Below are 19,102 nucleotides of genomic sequence, written 5' to 3'. Positions count from 1 at the left end.
AGCTGTCACTCCTTCCGTATTAACCTTTTAACTGCCCCTTTCAGATTTTTGTTATTTCTCGCTACTTTTAAGTTTGCCAGCACGTCTTGTTTATTCTGTTTTCTTATTTTATGCTATGACGTTTACAATTTTCAATCTCACGATCGTTATTTTAATCGTCACGTTTAAACATTTTAAAACGGATTTTTCGTCATTGTTCTTCTTTTGTGTTAATCAGTTTTAAAATCGAATTACGTGAATATTATAAATGACGATAAGTGATGTCAATAACATTTTTATTTCTCGAAAAAGACGCGTTTTTAAAGAAGTATTGTCCCTTTTTAAAGTTCCTGAGTGTCTTCAGCTATTAAAATACTCTCAGCACTTTCAAATAAATACTCTATAAATACCACCAAATATTGAAATGTAAGCTTCAACCAAGTTAAGCACATAAATATCACCATTGTGACATCTCTTAACTCATCACAAAATATTCGTGAACACTGTATTTTGCACCACGTATAATATAACAATTCCAACGAATAATATTTTATATTTCCAATTTCATGCTAAACTATATTTATAACCCCGGTTTATAACAACACTTTGAACACAGTTCAAACGCTTTTAGGTGTTGATAATGTAGCTTAGTTTTATTTATTTCAGCATCTAAGATATTTTCGAACAACCACCAAATGATAAATTGTCCATTTGCACAGTGCGGGCATTGTTTTAAGTCTTGTCTAATGGCTTTGATTGACAGCTCCTATCAGTTTCAAATTTGTAATCGATAATAAGGTAACATATCACTAAAAAATTTTCATTGTGTGTTTTAGCCCCAGGTAATGCCGCAACACATGAGAAACATGAGTTTAATTTATTATAGGACATTGACAGACGAACATAGTGTTACGTAAAGTACTGGATGTTTGACGATTTTAACACTAAAAAGCGTTCCAGCAAATTTGTGAAACTTTCGGTTATTTGTGTGATTTCACACAAAAAACAATTATAGAAGTAGAAATAAACGCAAATCTTACCATCAAAGAATACTCAGGCAAACACTTATCGGGCTGTATAATTTAAAAACACTTAGTTGACTCTATACTGTTCGATCTTGTATCACTTATAGAAGTAGAAGTACGTGCCAATATCGCTAATATAGAATACATATACCAACACTTATTGGGCTTAGGTACTTTAAGAACATGTATCGTGCAAAAATACATTAGGCTGATTCATGTAAGACCATTTATTAGGATGACAATACAAGACCGTGTATTGTGCTAGGTAATTCAATAATATTTATTAGGCTGATTTATGTAATACCATTTATTGGGCACGGCAATCTAAGAACATTTATTGAAAAATACAAAAAACTAATTAATTTTACCTTAAAGTATCATGTTTTGAAATATTTTTTTTTATTTAGACAGACTGACTTCTTGAATGAGTGGATTGGTAGGCTGGGCGTTTAATGGGCGTTTGAATGGATGGATGAATACCTAATAGATAGTGAATTAATTATTTCATAGACGAATGAATGAAATAACGCTTGCATCGCGCAATTAATCTGTCAGTCAATAAATACTCCAAACAATCAACAAGAAATTAATTAATAAGTGACTTAGTGAGTTAACACAAATAAATAAATAAACACACACACATACAAAAAAATAAGGAAATACATTTCACGAAATTGTTCTATTCTGTCAATTACAACGTGTCAATCATTGTGTCAATAACATGTGTCAGTCACTGCTTGACATGTGATGTCGGGTGATGGTCGTACGGACGACTTTCGGACGGTGCCCGTTACAACTGACACGCAATATTTCAATTTCTAAAGACGTCACAATTTGATAAACGAGGAAGAAAAAAATAAGTTGTGTACATCTACCAGCATCTCCCCCAAAACAGGTAAGGTAGCTCGGCCAAACGTTTTGTTTCGTTTAAATGTCTTTACTTCTGTAATGTTAATTCCCACCAAAATGAGGATGTTCAATGACATAAATGTTATAAATCTCGTTGCAACGTATCTTTCTTGAAACGTAAAATTTAATTTATATAATATTTCATTTTAATCGAATATAGCAAAAAGGGCCGGCCCAAATATAAGGGTCGGTTAGGTTAGTGGAAACACACATTTTTACGCGTTTCAGACATTTCTTATGTTAATATTAAATACATGTATAAGATATCGCAAAACGCCCTGACATCAACTTAAACTTTCCGAAATTTCGACACGTAGAAAAACACAGAATTTCCTTTATAAACGTGTACTCGGAGCTTTATCGTGATCCAATTAGAAAAATGCGTGTGAATTAAATTTGGCTTCAATCCCCATAGACATCAGTTTGACTTTTAATTATATATTCTAGGGAAATCTTATTCTTATTCTTTACAACTGTTAAAAAAATAAACGGTAGTGTCCGCAATATACATAACACATAAATGTGCAGAAACTATGGATTCTAGTCCTGATTTTGAATAGGTACCTATGGATTCTAGTCCTGATCTTGAATAGGTACCTATGGATTCTAGTCCTGATCTTGAATAGGTACCTATCTTGAATGTATTCATTCACAGAATAAAAACGTGTTTTACTGTCGTAGTCAATATAAATCCGTGCTATCAATCTTTCCATTAAATAACCTTTTTTTACCTGCGCTTTGTTCTGTCAACAAATAATGACTAGATGCCACGGCTGCCATGGGTCGCTGCTTCCGGTGCAGTCTGCATGCCAAGGCTGCCATGGGTCGCTTCTTCCGGTGCAGTCTACTTGTCATTGCTGCCATTGGTTGCTGCTTCCGATGCAGTCTCACCTTAAGTGTAACGTCGAACTTTCGTCAATGCTGTCCGAAATAATGGCAGTCTGTTCTTATACAGAGGGCAGCAATTGCGCTTATTTCGGCGTTTCGAATGGACCCACGATCAAAAGCGTAGGTCTGATCGCAGTTCCTTATTCGGAAGCATTTATTTCGGACGATCGCATAATTGGGATTTTGTTTATTTGGGTGTGTTTTTTTCAGCATGATTATGTCTTATGGCTGCGATCTTTCACGGTATATTTTATTTGACAATAAACCCTTTAAAGTATTTTGAAGTCGATAATAAGGAACTGGCTTTTCATACTAAAAAATTAATTAAAAAGAACCAATGATACTACATATCAATTAGACTCATGGTCTATTTAGGTTGGAAAGTAAGTTAAAATACTTATAGCAAATACGTTTCTATTCTGTTGTCTAAATAATGACACAGTTTTGGATAATTAAAATCCTAATTAGATATGAACATACGCATTTCGCTAGTATACTTCACTATCTGCCACAAGCTTTTAAACTACACTTGGAGACTTTTCTAACGCAACACGTATGCAAATCAATTTAGCTCCATTATTTTAGAACGGATTTTGTTGAAATATGGACTCAGACTCCGAATAAAAATCTTAACTCATTACTAAGATATTCAAGTTTAAAAAGTGTTGCGTTAGAAAAGTCCATAATTGTATAGCTTAAATATTGAATATCACAATTTATCGTAACGTAGAGTGTCGTTATTGAATAAACCTCATAAATAATGATACAGATATGACTGTCGTGTTACATATTCAGAATTGAATAATTTGTCATGTGTCAAAAATTTTACGTTGTTTATGCTTGACTGATTTTTTACTGATAAAGTGTGAACTATCAGTGATTTAATCACAGTTTATATCATACTGCACGCACATTGTCGTGAATATAGGAATAAACCATATACACTTGTTTTTTTTTTCAATATTCTTATCGCATTTTTCCATGACGTCATAACATGTGCCAATCACGTAATAGAAACTTGCAGACGCGCGCTTTTTGTTAAAATCAAGCCTCTTTTGATTCCCCCATTACTGGGCAAGACTTTGTTGGTATTTTCCTGACAAAAATCGATGCAGTAAGTATATGTACCGTTTTTTGTTAAGAAAATTACACGATATGATAAGATGACTCATTGTATTAGTTATGGTATGGTGACCGATCTTTGCTTGTGTAAGTTTTGTAAACTGGTTTAAACACAAGTTAATGCATATGACTACACCTTGCTGTATGATAGCGATCGATAAACGTGGAATTGTTGACATGATCGAGTGTTCGGAAATACACCTGCTTAGTATAGGGTCTAATTCCGGACATATTTATCTTCCACATCTATCTAAAACAACTTTGAATATGTATATGTAGATCTAGTGCTCTGCTTATTTAATGATCTAGATCAATTTATGATTTGTGTATCCATGGCAACATGCACGAGGAGAGCAATCAGAGCTAGGAAATATACCCCGAAAACACTTGCAGAAGCCTCCAAACTGGTCCAGAATGGCACCATTTTGCTTAACTCAGCTTCCAAGTCCTAAGGCATACCTAAAAGCACTTTGCACGATTTTCTTAAGGTATTTGAGTTGTTAAGTAGATCTATGTGCATATCTATAGAAGTATATATAGCTTACATTTACATAATAATGATAATAATAAATGATATATTTCCTTTAACATCTTTGTGTAAATATACTTAAACTAAAGCCCGTTATTAAAATAGCCATATCTGGACATCAGATACCAGTCTGTTTATCTGTATAATAATCATAATCGTATAGACGGTTTACTTTTGGTTGTTTTGGCAGCTTCATCTATTTGTGTAAAAGATAAATAATAAAATAATGTATTTAAAGTGTGATTACTAGATCTAAATATTGCAGTTTTATATAAAAAAATAAAAAGTTTACACGATGTCAATTTTGTAATCTAGGGGAGGTACGCAACAAACCGACATGGGCCTAGAACTGTTCTTACTGAAGCTGAGGAAACTCGCCTCGCTGATTGAGTGTTGGAAATGTCAAGAATATGATATGGCCGTACAAGACAAGAACTGTATTTAACATTGAAGAAGATTCTTGACGACGATGGGCGCAAAACACCATTTAAAGATAACAAACCTGGAAAAGACTGGTACAACGTTTTTGCTAAACGGCATCCTTAGCTTGTAGAAAAAACGTGCGGAAATAGACTCCTATACTTACCATATTCAAGCTGCCGTAACATACGCTATGTAATGCACATAACTATAATGAACATAAGAAAATGTAGCCCATACTCTGGTAAAATTGATATGCATACATAGTCCCGAAATACACTCATATGATCGGCGCTAGTAAGAATCTCGCTTAAGTGTTCGGAAATACCCTCCTCCGCTCTAACTTATGTTTTTGAACGTATCTATGTTTAAGCTGTTAGTTGTTTAATCTTATTAGCTGTTTCTTTTCTGGAATTATTGGAAACGATTGGGTTATTTAATCAAGCACTCCACATTGTTCTGTACTGGAGACTGAGCGTAAGGTGTAGAATGGGGGCATATGTTTTAGATTCGATTGTGTTTTAACAAATAATGTCCGTCCGGTGTAGAAATGTGTGGTCACTGTTATTGTCTTTTCTGGACACGGTTGTTTCGGACAATAAAACACAATTACAAGGGCGTTATAAATAATGAAACACTGATTTGCAAAAGAAAGCGTTTATTGTGAAAAAAATAAAAACATAAATGATATTTTCGACTTGATCGTGTCTATCCAATAAAGACGCTGCGTATTTAGACTTACATCTGTTTTGAAACGTATTCGCAAATTAAAATATTAAACTTTTCAATTTAATTAACTCGTTTTTAACAAAAGGATATGATACTAACGTACTTAAAAAGAGGTGTTTGTTGGTTTTCGATTCACTATATCTTTCTTCTCTTAAAATTTGGAATCATTCAAGTGATATTATGGGCATTTTTCACTGTTGAACATAATTGCGTCTTTGTCTTTGTTTGTGTCGTATGAACAAATTGCATGAAAACTACATTTAGACTCACATCGTACATCGAATCATGAATTTCACGGGCGTCTGTCTATAACCCAATTTTAATATGCGTAAATAAATAAATACAAAAAATAAAATAACACATAACTATAAAAACAGGACTGAATGCCAAAAAGTTAACCTTAAGGTAGCGCACCCCTAATGATTTCCCGCGATTTATTTTACGATCATTGCCGATCTTCATTGATCGGTTATTTCCGAGAGATGCATTTTATTTTTTTCAAACTTCGAATTTTGATATATGGTTACGGTAATTCCTTAAGAATACATTATTTCACAATAAATATTGACTTTGATCCAAATATCATCTGAAAAATACGATTTCGCGATTTCTTCAAAGATCGAAGAGCCTTTTTACCTGTTAACTTATAAATACATAATTTAAGCTTGCATTAATGTGAAGTTGTCGTGGCCGAGTGGTTGAGGCGATGGACTTGAAATCTTTTGGGATCTTCCCGCGCAGGTTCGAATCCTGCCGACATCGCATAATTTTTTGCGACGCGTTTTATTTCTTTTCTAACGTAATTTGATTTAATATAGCATATAAGCTATGTTTATTGTGAAATCTATTGAAATTTTTATGCACATCCTTCATTTTTTTTTAATTAAAACAACGTTATGGCTAAATTGGGTGATTTACTGCTGAAAATACGAATGATGCGTGTTGCATTTTTATTTTTATTAAAAAAATAAACGGTAAATCTGTCTATTTCTTGGTATTTTTGCTGTATATAGCGTTTCTATAAAAGCTAAGTTTAAAATATAACTTAAATGATACTATTTTGAATTTTATGACACTTTGTTTTTAACCGACCCAATTTTTACTTGGCTGAAATCACTTACAGTTCATGGCGCTCTTCTATAGATAAAAATTTGTAAAAAATAAATGTCTGTAAAAGAATACTTATTTCATCTTGTTTAAACTTTGAACACCTTTACTGCATCTGTACACACCAACTGCATGCCCATATTTGGAAATTTGAATGAATTATGGAACTTGTATATACCCCAGGGGTGAAAATAAACTGGTAAAAACCGAGCGTGGGGGTGCTTTTTAAAAAATCGGTATATTTTTTTAAAAAGCATGGAAAGCCTACTTACAAATTTGCATGTAGTTCAGTGAAATGATGCTGATTAAGAAAATAATTATGTAGATTATATTTGGATATGTGCCCATTAGGGGTGCGCTACCTTAATTTTTACAATTTCATCAATATCATATACACTGCGGGCGCCAGTCTAAAGCACATGGCATAAATCAGCGTGAAGTTGTTTCCTGTGGCTGCAGGTTTTTACAAGACAATGGTTTTATTGTGCATTCGCACTGGATAATCTTTAACTCATTGTTGTGAATGTAACGTAACGTTATTAGCCGCGCCGCGCTTATGTGTATTACGTCCCTGACGTCACGCCATATTTGTTGTTGTTTATATACGTCATTGTTTATATTTGAATCTGAAGTAAAAGGAAGAACCTGAACACACAACGCTTTGTACCTCTATTATCCCACACGATCGCGATATTGGTGCCGTGACAAAAAAATGAATCTACAGAGAATACAGATACAGAGAGAGGGTCACCGCCGTTTCATTGAGAAATATTTGGAGAAAATCGAACAATCTAAGGAGAACGATTCATTGACCGATTTTCACGCTATTCTCAACGCTATTGAAGCGAAAGTCACGATTCTAGAGACACTGAATGAGAAAATACTTTCACAGACGGAGATAGAGGGATTGGAGGAAGAAATATTTCAAACAGACACGTATTCAGCGGAACTGGATATCCAGCTGTGTCGCTTACAAGCTTTCCGAGATCAACAGGAGAAGAGAGCAGCCCCGCATACTACCGATCTACCACGAGATGACCAGAGAAATTCAAGTAATCAGCAGCGCAACAACAATGGTTTGAACCCAGAGGCTTCTTCTTTCTTTCCCGACAGAACTGTGACGTCAGGAAGTGTGGCGGCGAACTCTAACAGCCCGGCTCCCGGCGATGTTGTACTGAAGATAGGAAACGTGAACGCCACGAACATCAGCCACAACGAGGCCCAGGAGGTGGTCTGCGGGGCCACAAACATCCTGCAACTCACAATCAAGAAAGGTCCCGGAAAAAGCGCCTCTATGTCACCCACGCCCATCGGGTCCGGTCAGTTTTCGACCCCTCTGGAGAAACGTGATAAATACTCTACACTTCCAGATTATCGTATCGGAACTGGGTACCAAGCACTTAATCATGTATCTAGTGGATATAATAACGGCCAAGAAAGTAGTGCATATGACATGCGTCAGTTGGAACAAACTCCGCCAATGTCTGGGCAACAATCACAACAGAATAAGTACCCTTATAAGTCGACATCTGGTATTCAGTTACAGTTGAATCCACCAACTCAAATTGATATACGAAATGACAACAGCCCACAGCATCCACGTGCTCAAAGGCAGACGTCGTCCGGAAGTCAGCCAGTTGGTAATATGTACGACGCGACAATTAGCCCTGGCTTTCAGTCCTGCTCTTACATGTCAGACGAACCTCCGCCTACCCCACCCCCACCTGACATATCAACCGACTCGTTCCTTCAAGCGTTCCGGAGATTTGCCAGCCGGAAGTCGTTGCCCACGGTGATGGTATTAGACAATGCTACGACTTATATTGCTGCTTCCAATCACCTTAAGAAGCTATTCAACTACCAAGTCGTACAAGAAGGACTTAGCAGAAATGGAACAGAGTGGCGATTTATTCCCAAAACGAACAACGTGGAATAACAAATAGACCAATAGTGAAACTCTATCCATTAGAAACAGCCAGTGATGTTGAATAGAGAACATTTAAGTATTAAAAGTTAAACGCGCAAATTGTGATTGAAATACCGAAATAGACAGTTGAGTGTACATGTAATTGAAATACGAGAGACACTTATTAAATTGTTGTTAAGAAACTTAGTGATAAACATTTGATATTCATTTCAAATTAATGTGTATACTCGTGATCAACTTAGTGTTTCTGCAATCTTACGATTGTCACGAATGATTCAGGATTTCATAAGTAATGATACATATTCTCCTCTGATTGTTAATAATTGTCACTTTTCGCGGCCCCCAGAATGTTGTGAATGTAACGTAACGTTATTAGCCGCGCCGCGCTTATGTGTATTACGTCCCTGACGTCACGCCATATTTGTTGTTGTTTATATACGTCATTGTTTATATTTGAATCTGAAGTAAAAGGAAGAACCTGAACACACAACGCTTTGTACCTCTATTATCCCACACGATCGCGATACTCATATCTGTATACACCCCTTAAGAAGTCATACGACCAACTTTCACAGTTGTAATCTACATGCATAGGTGATTAGGTTTATAGCGTTCTATTTTAATTTTATTTTCTCTCTGACAGGCGTTTCTTGTTTTTGTTGTTGTTTTTTTGCAGTCACATAAACGACCAAGCAATGTAATATGGAACTTTTACACCCATAATTGCTGCTTCTTCCTGTATTTTCGCGATGATGATCTGAATTATTAACTCTATGATGCTATATCCCTAAATATTTTTTTATAAAGAAGGAATGTAGTGACACTTGTTCGTAGTTTTATTTCATCGTTCCTCAAAAAGTTGTAGCTCTGTTGCTCTTGTCTCTTTCCTACCATTGAGAAATTAAGTGGTAATTAAATTGAATGCGTTTTTATTCCCTTTTATTATTGTTTAATTTGAGTTACAATGCTATGAGGTTAAATTTTATTTACACTTAAATGTATCATGAATATTGCTGGGCCAAATGTGAGGTTGAGCGCTCTAAAACCGGTTTGAACTCCCAATGCTTTGCATTGACCGTTCCAAGGCGGTGACCCCAGCTTTATTCATTTATGTGTTATGTATGTTGTTTTGTATTGTGCTGTTTTGTGCTGTTTTGTGCTGTTTGGGCAATTGGTCACTTGCCTTGCCTTAAATAAAGGACCAACTAATTGTGTATAATGAGAATTCAATACTGCTCCAGCTGGAGTTTCACTTCTTTATATTGAGAATCATTATTGTTGTTTTTTTATATTATGTTCACATTTATAACATAAATTAATTATAAAAGTGTTAGAAACGTCAGGTTAATGTATCCGAGCTCTTTTTTCCATGGACAAATACTACACATCGATTCTTACGTAGCAAAATTGAATGCAAACACTTTTCTCTGTAATCAGGGATTTTGTTAACTGCCTCTAAATATGGCGTATTTGGGTCTAACGATTAGTTTATAAAAATAATCATTATTTGAAAAACAACAACAACAATATAACTAATCGAAATCTAAACGATGTTCAACAATCATAATGCACATGCACAGCTTCATATCATAATGGACAATTCATTCGAATTTGAATGTTGCATGAAGTGTGTTTCCTGGATAATTCAGTCGAATTTGAATGTTGCATGAAGTGTGTGTCCTGGACAATTCATTCGAATTTGAATGTTGCATGAAGTGTGTTTCCTGGATAATTCAGTCGAATTTGAATGTTGCATGAAGTGTGTGTCCTGGACAATTCATTCGAGTATGAATGTTGCATGAAGTGTGTGTCCTGGACAATTCATTCGAGTTTGAATGTTGCATGAAGTGTGTTTCCTGTACAATTCATTCGAGTTTGAATGTTGCATGAAGTGAGTATCCTGGACAATTTATTCGAGTTTTAATGTTGCATGAAGTGTGTATCCTGTACAATTCATTCCAGTTTGAATGTTGCATGAAGTGTGTGTCCTGGACAATTTATTCGAGTTTGAATGTTGCATGAAGTGTGTGTCCTGTACAATTCATTCGAATTTGAATGTTGCATGAATTGTGTATCCTGTACAATTCATTCGAGTTTGAATGTTGCATGAAGTGTGTGTCCTGGACAATTCATTCGAGTTTGAATGTTGCATGAAGTGTGTATCCTGGACAACTCATTCGAATTTGAATGTTGCATGAAGGGTGTGTCCTGGACAATTCATTCGAGTTTGAATGTTGCATGAAGTGTGTATTCTGGACAATTCATTCGAATTTGAATGTTGCATGAAGTGTGTATCCTGTACAATTCATTCAAGTTTTAATGCTGCATGAAGTGTGTGTCCTGTACAATTCATTCGAGTTTGAATGTTGCATGAAGTGTGTGTCCTTGACAATTCATTCGAATTTGAATGTTGCATGAAGTGTGTGTCCTGGACAATTCATTCGAATTTGAATGTTGCATGAAGTGTGTGTCCTGTACAATTCATTCGAATTTGTATGTTGCATGAAGTGTGTATCCTGGACAATTTATTCGAATTTGTATGTTGCATGAAGTGTGTATCCTGGACAATTTATTCGAATTTGAATGTTGCATGAAGTGTGTATCCTGTACAGTTCATTCGAGTTTGAATGTTGCATGAAGTGTGTGTCCTGGACAATTTATTCGAATTTGAATGTTGCATGAAGCGTGTGTACTGGACAATTCATTCAAGTTTGAATGTTGCATGACGTGTGTGTCCTGTACAATTCATTCGAGTTTGAATGTTGCATGAAGTGTGTATCCTGTTCAATTCATTCGAATTTGAATGTTGCATGAAGTGTGTATCCTGTAGAATTCATTCGAGTTTGAATATTGCATGAAGTGGGTGTCCTGGACAATTCATTCGAATTTGAATGTTGCATGAAGTGTTTGTCCTGGACAATTCATTCGAGTTTGAATGTTGCATGAAGTGTGTGTCTTATACAATTCATTCGAGTTTGAATGTTGCATGAAGTGTGTGTCCTGTACAATTCATTTGAGTTTGAATGTTGCATGAAGTGTGTATCCTGTACAATTTATTCGAGTTTGAATGTTGCATGAAATGTGTATCCTGTAAAATTCATTCGAGTTTGAATGTTGCATGAAGTGTGTGTCCTGAACAATTTATTCGAGTTTGAATGTTGCATGAAGTGTGTGTCCTGTACAATTCATTTGAGTTTGAATGTTGCATGAAGTGTGTATCCTGTACAATTCATTCGAGTTTGAATGTTACATGAAGTGTGCGTCTTGGACAATTCATTTGAGTTTGAATGTTGCATGAAGTGTGTGTACTGGACAATTCATTCGAATTTGAATGTTGCAAAAAGTGTGTTTCCTGGACAATTCATTCGAATTTGAATGTTGCAAAAAGTGTGTTTCCTGGACAATTCATTCGAATTTGAATGTTGCATGAAGTGTGTGTCCTGTACAATTCATTCGAATTTGAATGTTGCATGAAGTGTGTATCCTGTACAATTCATTCGAGTTTGAATGTTGCATAAAGTGTGTATCCTGGACAATTTATTCGAGTTTGAATGTTGCATGCAGTGTGTATCCTGTACAATTCATTCGAGTTTGAATGTTGCATGAAGTGTTTGTCCTGGACAATTTATTCGAGTTTGAATGTTGCATGAAGTGTGTGTCCTGTACAATTTATTCGAATTTAAATGTTGGATGAAGTGTGTATCCTGTTAAATTCATTCGAGTTTGAATGTTGCATGAAGTGTGTGCCCTGGCCAATTCATTCGAGCTTGAATGTTGCATGAAGTGTGTATCCTGGACAATTCATTCGAATTTGAATGTTGCATGAAGTGTGTGGCCTGGACAATTTATTCTAGTTTGAATGTTGCATGAATTGTGTATCCTGGACTATTCATTCGAATTTGAATGTTGCATGAAGTGTGTATCTTGTACAATTCATACGAGTTCGAATGTTGCATGAAGTGTGTATCATGGACAATTCATTCGAATTTGAATGTTGCATGAAGTGTGTGTCCTGGACAATTTATTCGAATTTGAATGTTGCATGAAGCGTCTGTCCTGGACAATTCATTCGAGCTTGAATGTTGCATGAAGTGTGTATTATGGACAATTTATTCGAATTTGAATGTTGCATGAACTGTGTATCCTGGACAATTTATTCGAATTTGAATGTTGCATGAACTGTGTATCCTGTACAATTAATTCGAGTTTGAATGTTGCATGCAGTGTGTCTCCTATACAATTCATTCGAATTTGAATGTTGCATGAAGTGTGTGTCCTGGACAGTTCATTCGAGTTTGAATGTTGCATGAAGTGTGTGTCCTGGACAATTTATTCAAGTTTGAATGTTGCATGAAGTATTCGTTCTGGACAATTCATTCGAATTTGAATGTTGCATGAAGTGTGTGTCCTGGACAATTCATTCGAGTTTGAATGTTGCGTGAAGTGTGTGTCCTGTACAATTCATTAGAGTTTGAATGTTGCATTAAGTGTGTATCCTGTACAATTCATTCGAATTTGAATGTTGCATGAAGTGTGTATCATGTACAATTCATTTGAATCTGAATGTTGCATGAAGTGTGTATCCTGTACAATTCATTCGAGTTTGAATGTAGCACGAAGTGTGTGTCCTGGAGAATTCATTCGAATTTGAATGTTGCATGAAGTGTGTGTACTGTACAATTCATTCGAATTTGAATGTTGCATGAAGTGTGTGTCCTGGACAATTCATTCGAGTTTCAATGTTGCATGAAGTGTGTGTCCTGTACAATTCATTTGAGTTTGAATGTTGCATGAAGTGTGTATCCTGTACAATTCATTCGAGATTGAATGTTGCATGAAGTGTGTATCCTGGACAATTTATTCAAATTTGAATGTTGCATGAAGTGTGTGTACTGGACAATTCATTCGAATTTGAATGTTGCATGAAGTGTGTATCCTGGTTAATTCATTGGAATTTGAATGTTGCATGAAGTGTGTGTCCTGTACAATTAATTCAAATTTGAATGTTGCATGAAATGTGTGTCCTGGACAATTCTTTTGAGTTTGAATGTTGCATGAAGTGTGTATCCTGGACAATTCATTCGAATTTGAATGTTGCATGAAGTGTGTGTCCTGTACAGTTCATTCGAATTTGAATGCTGCATGAAGTGTGTGTCCTGGACAATTCATTCGAGTTTGAATGTTGCATGAAGTGTGTATCCTGGACAATTCATTCCAATTTGAATGTTGCATGAAGTGTGTGTCATGTACAATTCATTCGAATTTGAATGTTGCATGAAATGTGTGTCCTGGACAATTCATTCTAGTTTGAATGTTGCATGAAGTGTGTATCCTGGACAATTCATTGAATTTTGAATGTTGCATGAAGTGTGTATCCTGGACAATTCATTCGAATTTGAATGTTGCATGATGTGTGTGCCCTGTACAATTCATTCGAATTTGAATGTTGCATGAAGTGTGTGTCCTGGACAATTCATTCGAGTTTGAATGTTGCATGAAGTGTATACTGGACAATTCATTCAAATTTGAATGTTGCATGAAGTGGGTGTCCTGTTCAATTCATTCGAATTTGAATGTTGCAGTAAGTGTGTGTCCTGGACAATTCATTCGAATTTGAATGTTGCAAAAAGTGTGTGTCCTGGACAATTCATCTGAGTTTGAATGTTGCATGAAGTGTGTTTCCTAGACAATTCATTCGAATTTGAATGTTGCATGAAGTGTGTGTCCTGTACAATTCATTCGAATTTGAATGTTGCATGAAGTGTGTGTCCTGTACAATTCATTCGAGTTTGAATGTTGCATAAAGTGTGTATCCTGGACAATTCATTTAAATTTGAATGTTGCATGAAGTGTGTATCCTGGACAATTCATTCGAATTTGAATGTTGCATGAAGTATGTGCCCTGTACAATTCATTCGAATTTGAATGTTGCATGAAGTGTGTGTCCTGCACAATTCATTCGAATTTGAATGTTGCATGAAGTGTGTTTCCTGGACAATTCATTCAATTTTGAATGTTGCATGAAGCGTGTGTCCTGTACAATTCTTTCGAATTTGAATGTTGCATGAAGTGTGTGTCCTGGACAATTCATTCGAGTTTGAATGTTGCATGAAGTGTGTGTCCTGGACAATTCATTCGAATTTGAATGTTGCATAAAGTGTGTGTCCTGGACAATTCATTCGAGTTTGAATGTTGCATGAAGTGTGTATCCTGGACAATTCATTCGAATTTGAATCTAGCATGAAGTGTGTGTCCTGTACAATTCATTCGAATTTGAATGTTGCATGAAGTGTGTGTCCTGAACAATTCATTCGAGTTTGAATGTTGCATGAAGTGTGTATCCTGGACAATTAATTCAAATTTTAATGTTGCATGAAGTGTGTATCCTGGACAATTTATTCGAATAATTTGAATGTTGCATGGAGTGTGTATACTAGACAATTCATTCGAATTTGAATGTTGCATGAAGTGTGTTTCCTGGACAATTCATTGAATTTTGAATGTTACATGAAGTGTGTATCCTGGACAATTCATTCGAATTTGAATGTTGCATGATGTGTGTGCCCTGTACAATTCATTCGAATTTGAATGTTGCATGAAGTGTGTGTCCTGGACAATTCATTCGAGTTTGAATGTTGCATGAAGTGTATACTGGACAATTCATTCAAATTTGAATGTTGCATGAAGTGTGTGTCCTGTTCAATTCATTCGAATTTGAATGTTGCATTAAGTGTGTGTCCTGGACAATTCATTCGAATTTGAATGTTGCAAAAAGTGTGTGTCCTGGACAATTCATCTGAGTTTGAATGTTGCATGAAGTGTGTTTCCTGGACAATTCATTCGAATTTGAATGTTGCATGAAGTTTGTGTCCTGTACAATTCATTCGAATTTGAATGTTGCATGAAGTGTGTGTCCTGTACAATTCATTAGAGTTTGAATGTTGCATAAAGTGTGTATCCTGGACAATTCATTTAAATTTGAATGTTGCATGAAGTGTGTATCCTGGACAATTCATTCGAATTTGAATGTTGCATGAAGTATGTGCCCTGTACAATTCATTCGAATTTGAACGTTGCATGAAGTGTGTGTCCTGCACAATTCATTCGAATTTGAATGTTGCATGAAGTGTGTTTCCTGGACAATTCATTCAATTTTGAATGTTGCATGAAGCGTGTGTCCTGTACAATTCTTTCGAATTTGAATGTTGCATGAAGTGTGTGTCCTGGACAATTCATTCGAGTTTGAATGTTGCATGAAGTGTGTGTCCTGGACAATTCATTCGAATTTGAATGTTGCATAAAGTGTGTGTCCTGGACAATTCATTCGAGTTTGAATGTTGCATGAAGTGTGTATCCTGGACAATTCATTCGAATTTGAATCTAGCATGAAGTGTGTGTCCTGTACAATTCATTCGAATTTGAATGTTGCATGAAGTGTGTGTCCTGAACAATTCATTCGAGTTTGAATGTTGCATGAAGTGTGTATCCTGGACAATTAATTCAAATTTTAATGTTGCATGAAGTGTGTATCCTGGACAGTTTATTCGAATAATTTGAATGTTGCATGGAGTGTGTATACTAGACAATTCATTCGAATTTGAATGTTGCATGAAGTGTGTTTCCTGGACAATTCATTCGAGTTTGAATGTTGCATGAAGTGTGTATCCTGGACAATTCATTCGAATTTGAATGTTGCATGAAGTGTGTGTCCTGTACAATTCATTTGAATTTGAATGTTGCATGAAGTGTGTGTCCTGGACAATTCATTCGAATTTGAAAGATGCATGAAGTGTGTATCCTGTACAATGCATTCGAATTTGAATGTTGCATGAAGTGTGTATCATGGACAATTCATTCGAATTTGAATGTTGCATGAAGTGTGTGTCCCGGACAATTCATTCGAATTTGAATGTTGCATGAAGTGTCTGTCCTGTACAATTCATTCGAATTTGAATGTTTCATGAAGTGTGTGTCCTAGACAATTCATTCGAATTTGGATGTTGCATGAAGTGTGTATTCTTGACGATTCATTTGAATTTGAATGTTGCATGAAGTGTGTGTCCTGGACGATTCATTCTAGTTTTAATGTTGCATGAAGTGTGTATCCAGGACAATTCATTAGAGTTTGAATGTTGCATGAAGTGTGTGTCCTGGACAATTCATTCGAGTTTGAATGTTGCATGAAGTGTTTTTCTTGTTTGTTAATCTATATTGAAACTGTTTGACAAAAATGAAAAATATAATATTAAAAAAAAAAAGAAAGTAACAAGACTTTTTGTTGTATGTATATTTTATTAAATACTTATCTCCAGTATCCCAAACATAATTTGAATAGTGTTCTACGTGCAAACCGTGTTATGAATCTTACTAATGTGAATGGAAAACATGTTTAAAACAGATCGCTTATGTGTATTATCGAGCATGGCCATCAAACCCATTATAAGAAGAACTTGTGTGATGCAGGGTTCCCTCTGGGCTTTCAAAAGTTGTCGCCACTTACTTTCGCCAAATTTAAAAAGTTGTCGCCACACTGGGGCTACATTTGGGCAATGAAGATCATGTTATTATAATACAAACAAAAACTGAGCATTTACAGTATGTTAAAGGAATTGATTTAATAACAGTAGTATTAATAATAACAACACATTTAACATTGTTAATTAAATAAAGTCACATTCAATCAGTTGTAACTCTTGTTGATTGACACCTTCTTAGCAGCCTGAATATGTTGCCACAGCTTTGGTGCTTCAGAAGCTTTATGGTATTCTGAAAATACAAAAAGGGAAATATAATATTAATATAATACTAATAATAATCAATGAATGTGAAGTATATTAATAATATAAATGTGTGCTAGCATATGATCTACTACATAGAGCCCTTAACACAACAGTCAAATAAAATAAGCATTTGTGTATATCAAATGTCAAATTGATTTCCATGTGCTGAACTATGTTAACCTTTTTTTTTAAGGTACATCCGGTAGTGAATGAATTGATAAGTGTTGAGGATATAAAGAGTTCACACAGCATAGATTGTGTGTTGGAAATCATATTGAAGGAAATGAAATTCTGATAAACAACTGTCTTTGTTTGGTTTTTGTTTGTTAGCTGGTGAATAATAGCGGTGGGAACGTTTGCATTTTGAATGAGTCTCAAAATAAGCAGCATCTAATGTTCACTTTATAAAAGTCGTTTTACACTCTGAACTTGCCATTTTGACGAGTGAAACAGCAATATGTCACCGTTTAAATAGAACCAATAGATGTAAAATGTTTTACTATTTTCTATAATTACACCGATTTTTCTAAAAACAATCGATACTTACCTTTTTGATTGTCATTGTTGTCAATTTAACGGTCTTGAATCTGCTTCGAACACTGTGACAAACACTTCACATTTAAGCGCAAAGTCGGTATATTTCAATATTGCCTTATCTCTGAAGCAATAAAACTGCCGACCAATTAAGATAACTTGCAACAACACCCCAGATAATCGAAATTATCACCATAACATTCCACTTTGCGGTAGTCGGCAGTCAGCACCACGCTCCATTGATTACAGCTGTATCGCTTACACCATGGAAATCTATAGTATTACGACTGCCGTAAAGCGGCTGGTAAACACAGCGTCTTTTGTCATTTTAAGAAAATATGAACGCAGAAAAATGCCGATTTTTTTAAAATCGCCATTTACGAAATTTTGTCGCCAGATTTTTTATTTTGTCGCAATTGGCGCCAATGGCGATCGACAGCGGGAACCCTGGTGATGTACCATACTCTGATATCAAAAACCAGTCATCGAAGCTTTGTGCTCGTCGATTTCAACAAATGTTTTAGTCATTATGTTTTATAATAATATAAAACACTTATTATAATTATATCGAAAAGGAAAAATGCCCCGCCTCCTGGCGGCCATGTTTTTCAACCAACCGGCATATCTTTCGAACTCGTCCAAGATATTATTGGGAAGAATCTTCTAACCAAGTTTCATGAAGATTGGACAATAAATGTGGCCTCTAGCCATATATAGCCATATAAGGAAAAATGCCCCGCCCCATGGCAGCCATGTTTTTCAAGCAAAGGTTACCATTTTATTTAAATCACCCAAGATATCATTGAGACAAATCTTCTGAGCAAGTTTCATGAAGATCGGAAAATAAGTGTGGCCTCTAGAGTGTTAACAAGGTTTTACTATAGCCATATAAGGAAAAATGCCCCGCCCCCTGGCAGCCATGTTTTTCAACCAACCGGCATCATTTTTGAACTCGTCCAAGATATCATTGTGATGAATCTTCTGACCAAGTTTAATGAAGATTGGACAATAAATGTGGCCTCTAGAGTGTTAACAAGATTTTCCAATAGCCATATATAGCCATATAAGGAAAAATGCCCCGCCTCTTGGCAGCCATGTTTTTCAAGCAAAGGTTACCATTTTTGAACTCATCCAAGCTTTATTGGGACAAATC

General features: G+C 35.5%; 2 long non-coding RNA genes and 1 other non-coding gene across 3 annotated transcripts; 2 read left to right on the top strand and 1 right to left on the bottom strand.

The window, feature by feature from the left end:
* Positions 1–3,844: 3,844 nt before the first annotated feature.
* LOC127831830 (uncharacterized) lies at positions 3,845–5,562 on the top strand. The gene is made up of 3 exons (XR_008026515.1): positions 3,845–3,915; positions 4,233–4,411; positions 4,768–5,562. It is a non-coding gene; the product is annotated as an uncharacterized LOC127831830 (long non-coding RNA).
* A 719-nt stretch (positions 5,563–6,281) lies between these two features.
* On the top strand, positions 6,282–6,363 carry Trnas-uga (transfer RNA serine (anticodon UGA)). The gene has a single exon. It is a non-coding gene; the product is annotated as a tRNA-Ser (tRNA).
* A 10,861-nt stretch (positions 6,364–17,224) lies between these two features.
* Positions 17,225–18,399, bottom strand: LOC127882062 (uncharacterized). Its single transcript, XR_008050392.1, has 2 exons — positions 17,963–18,399; positions 17,225–17,401 (listed from the first exon to the last, which is right to left on the bottom strand). It is a non-coding gene; the product is annotated as an uncharacterized LOC127882062 (long non-coding RNA).
* Between the last annotated feature and the right edge of the window lie 703 nt (positions 18,400–19,102).

This window comes from Dreissena polymorpha, chromosome 5 (assembly GCF_020536995.1).
Source record: "Dreissena polymorpha isolate Duluth1 chromosome 5, UMN_Dpol_1.0, whole genome shotgun sequence".
In the NCBI taxonomy this organism is placed as follows: Eukaryota; Metazoa; Mollusca; class Bivalvia; order Myida; family Dreissenidae; genus Dreissena; species Dreissena polymorpha.
This window is presented reverse-complemented; position numbering and strand designations above follow the sequence as displayed.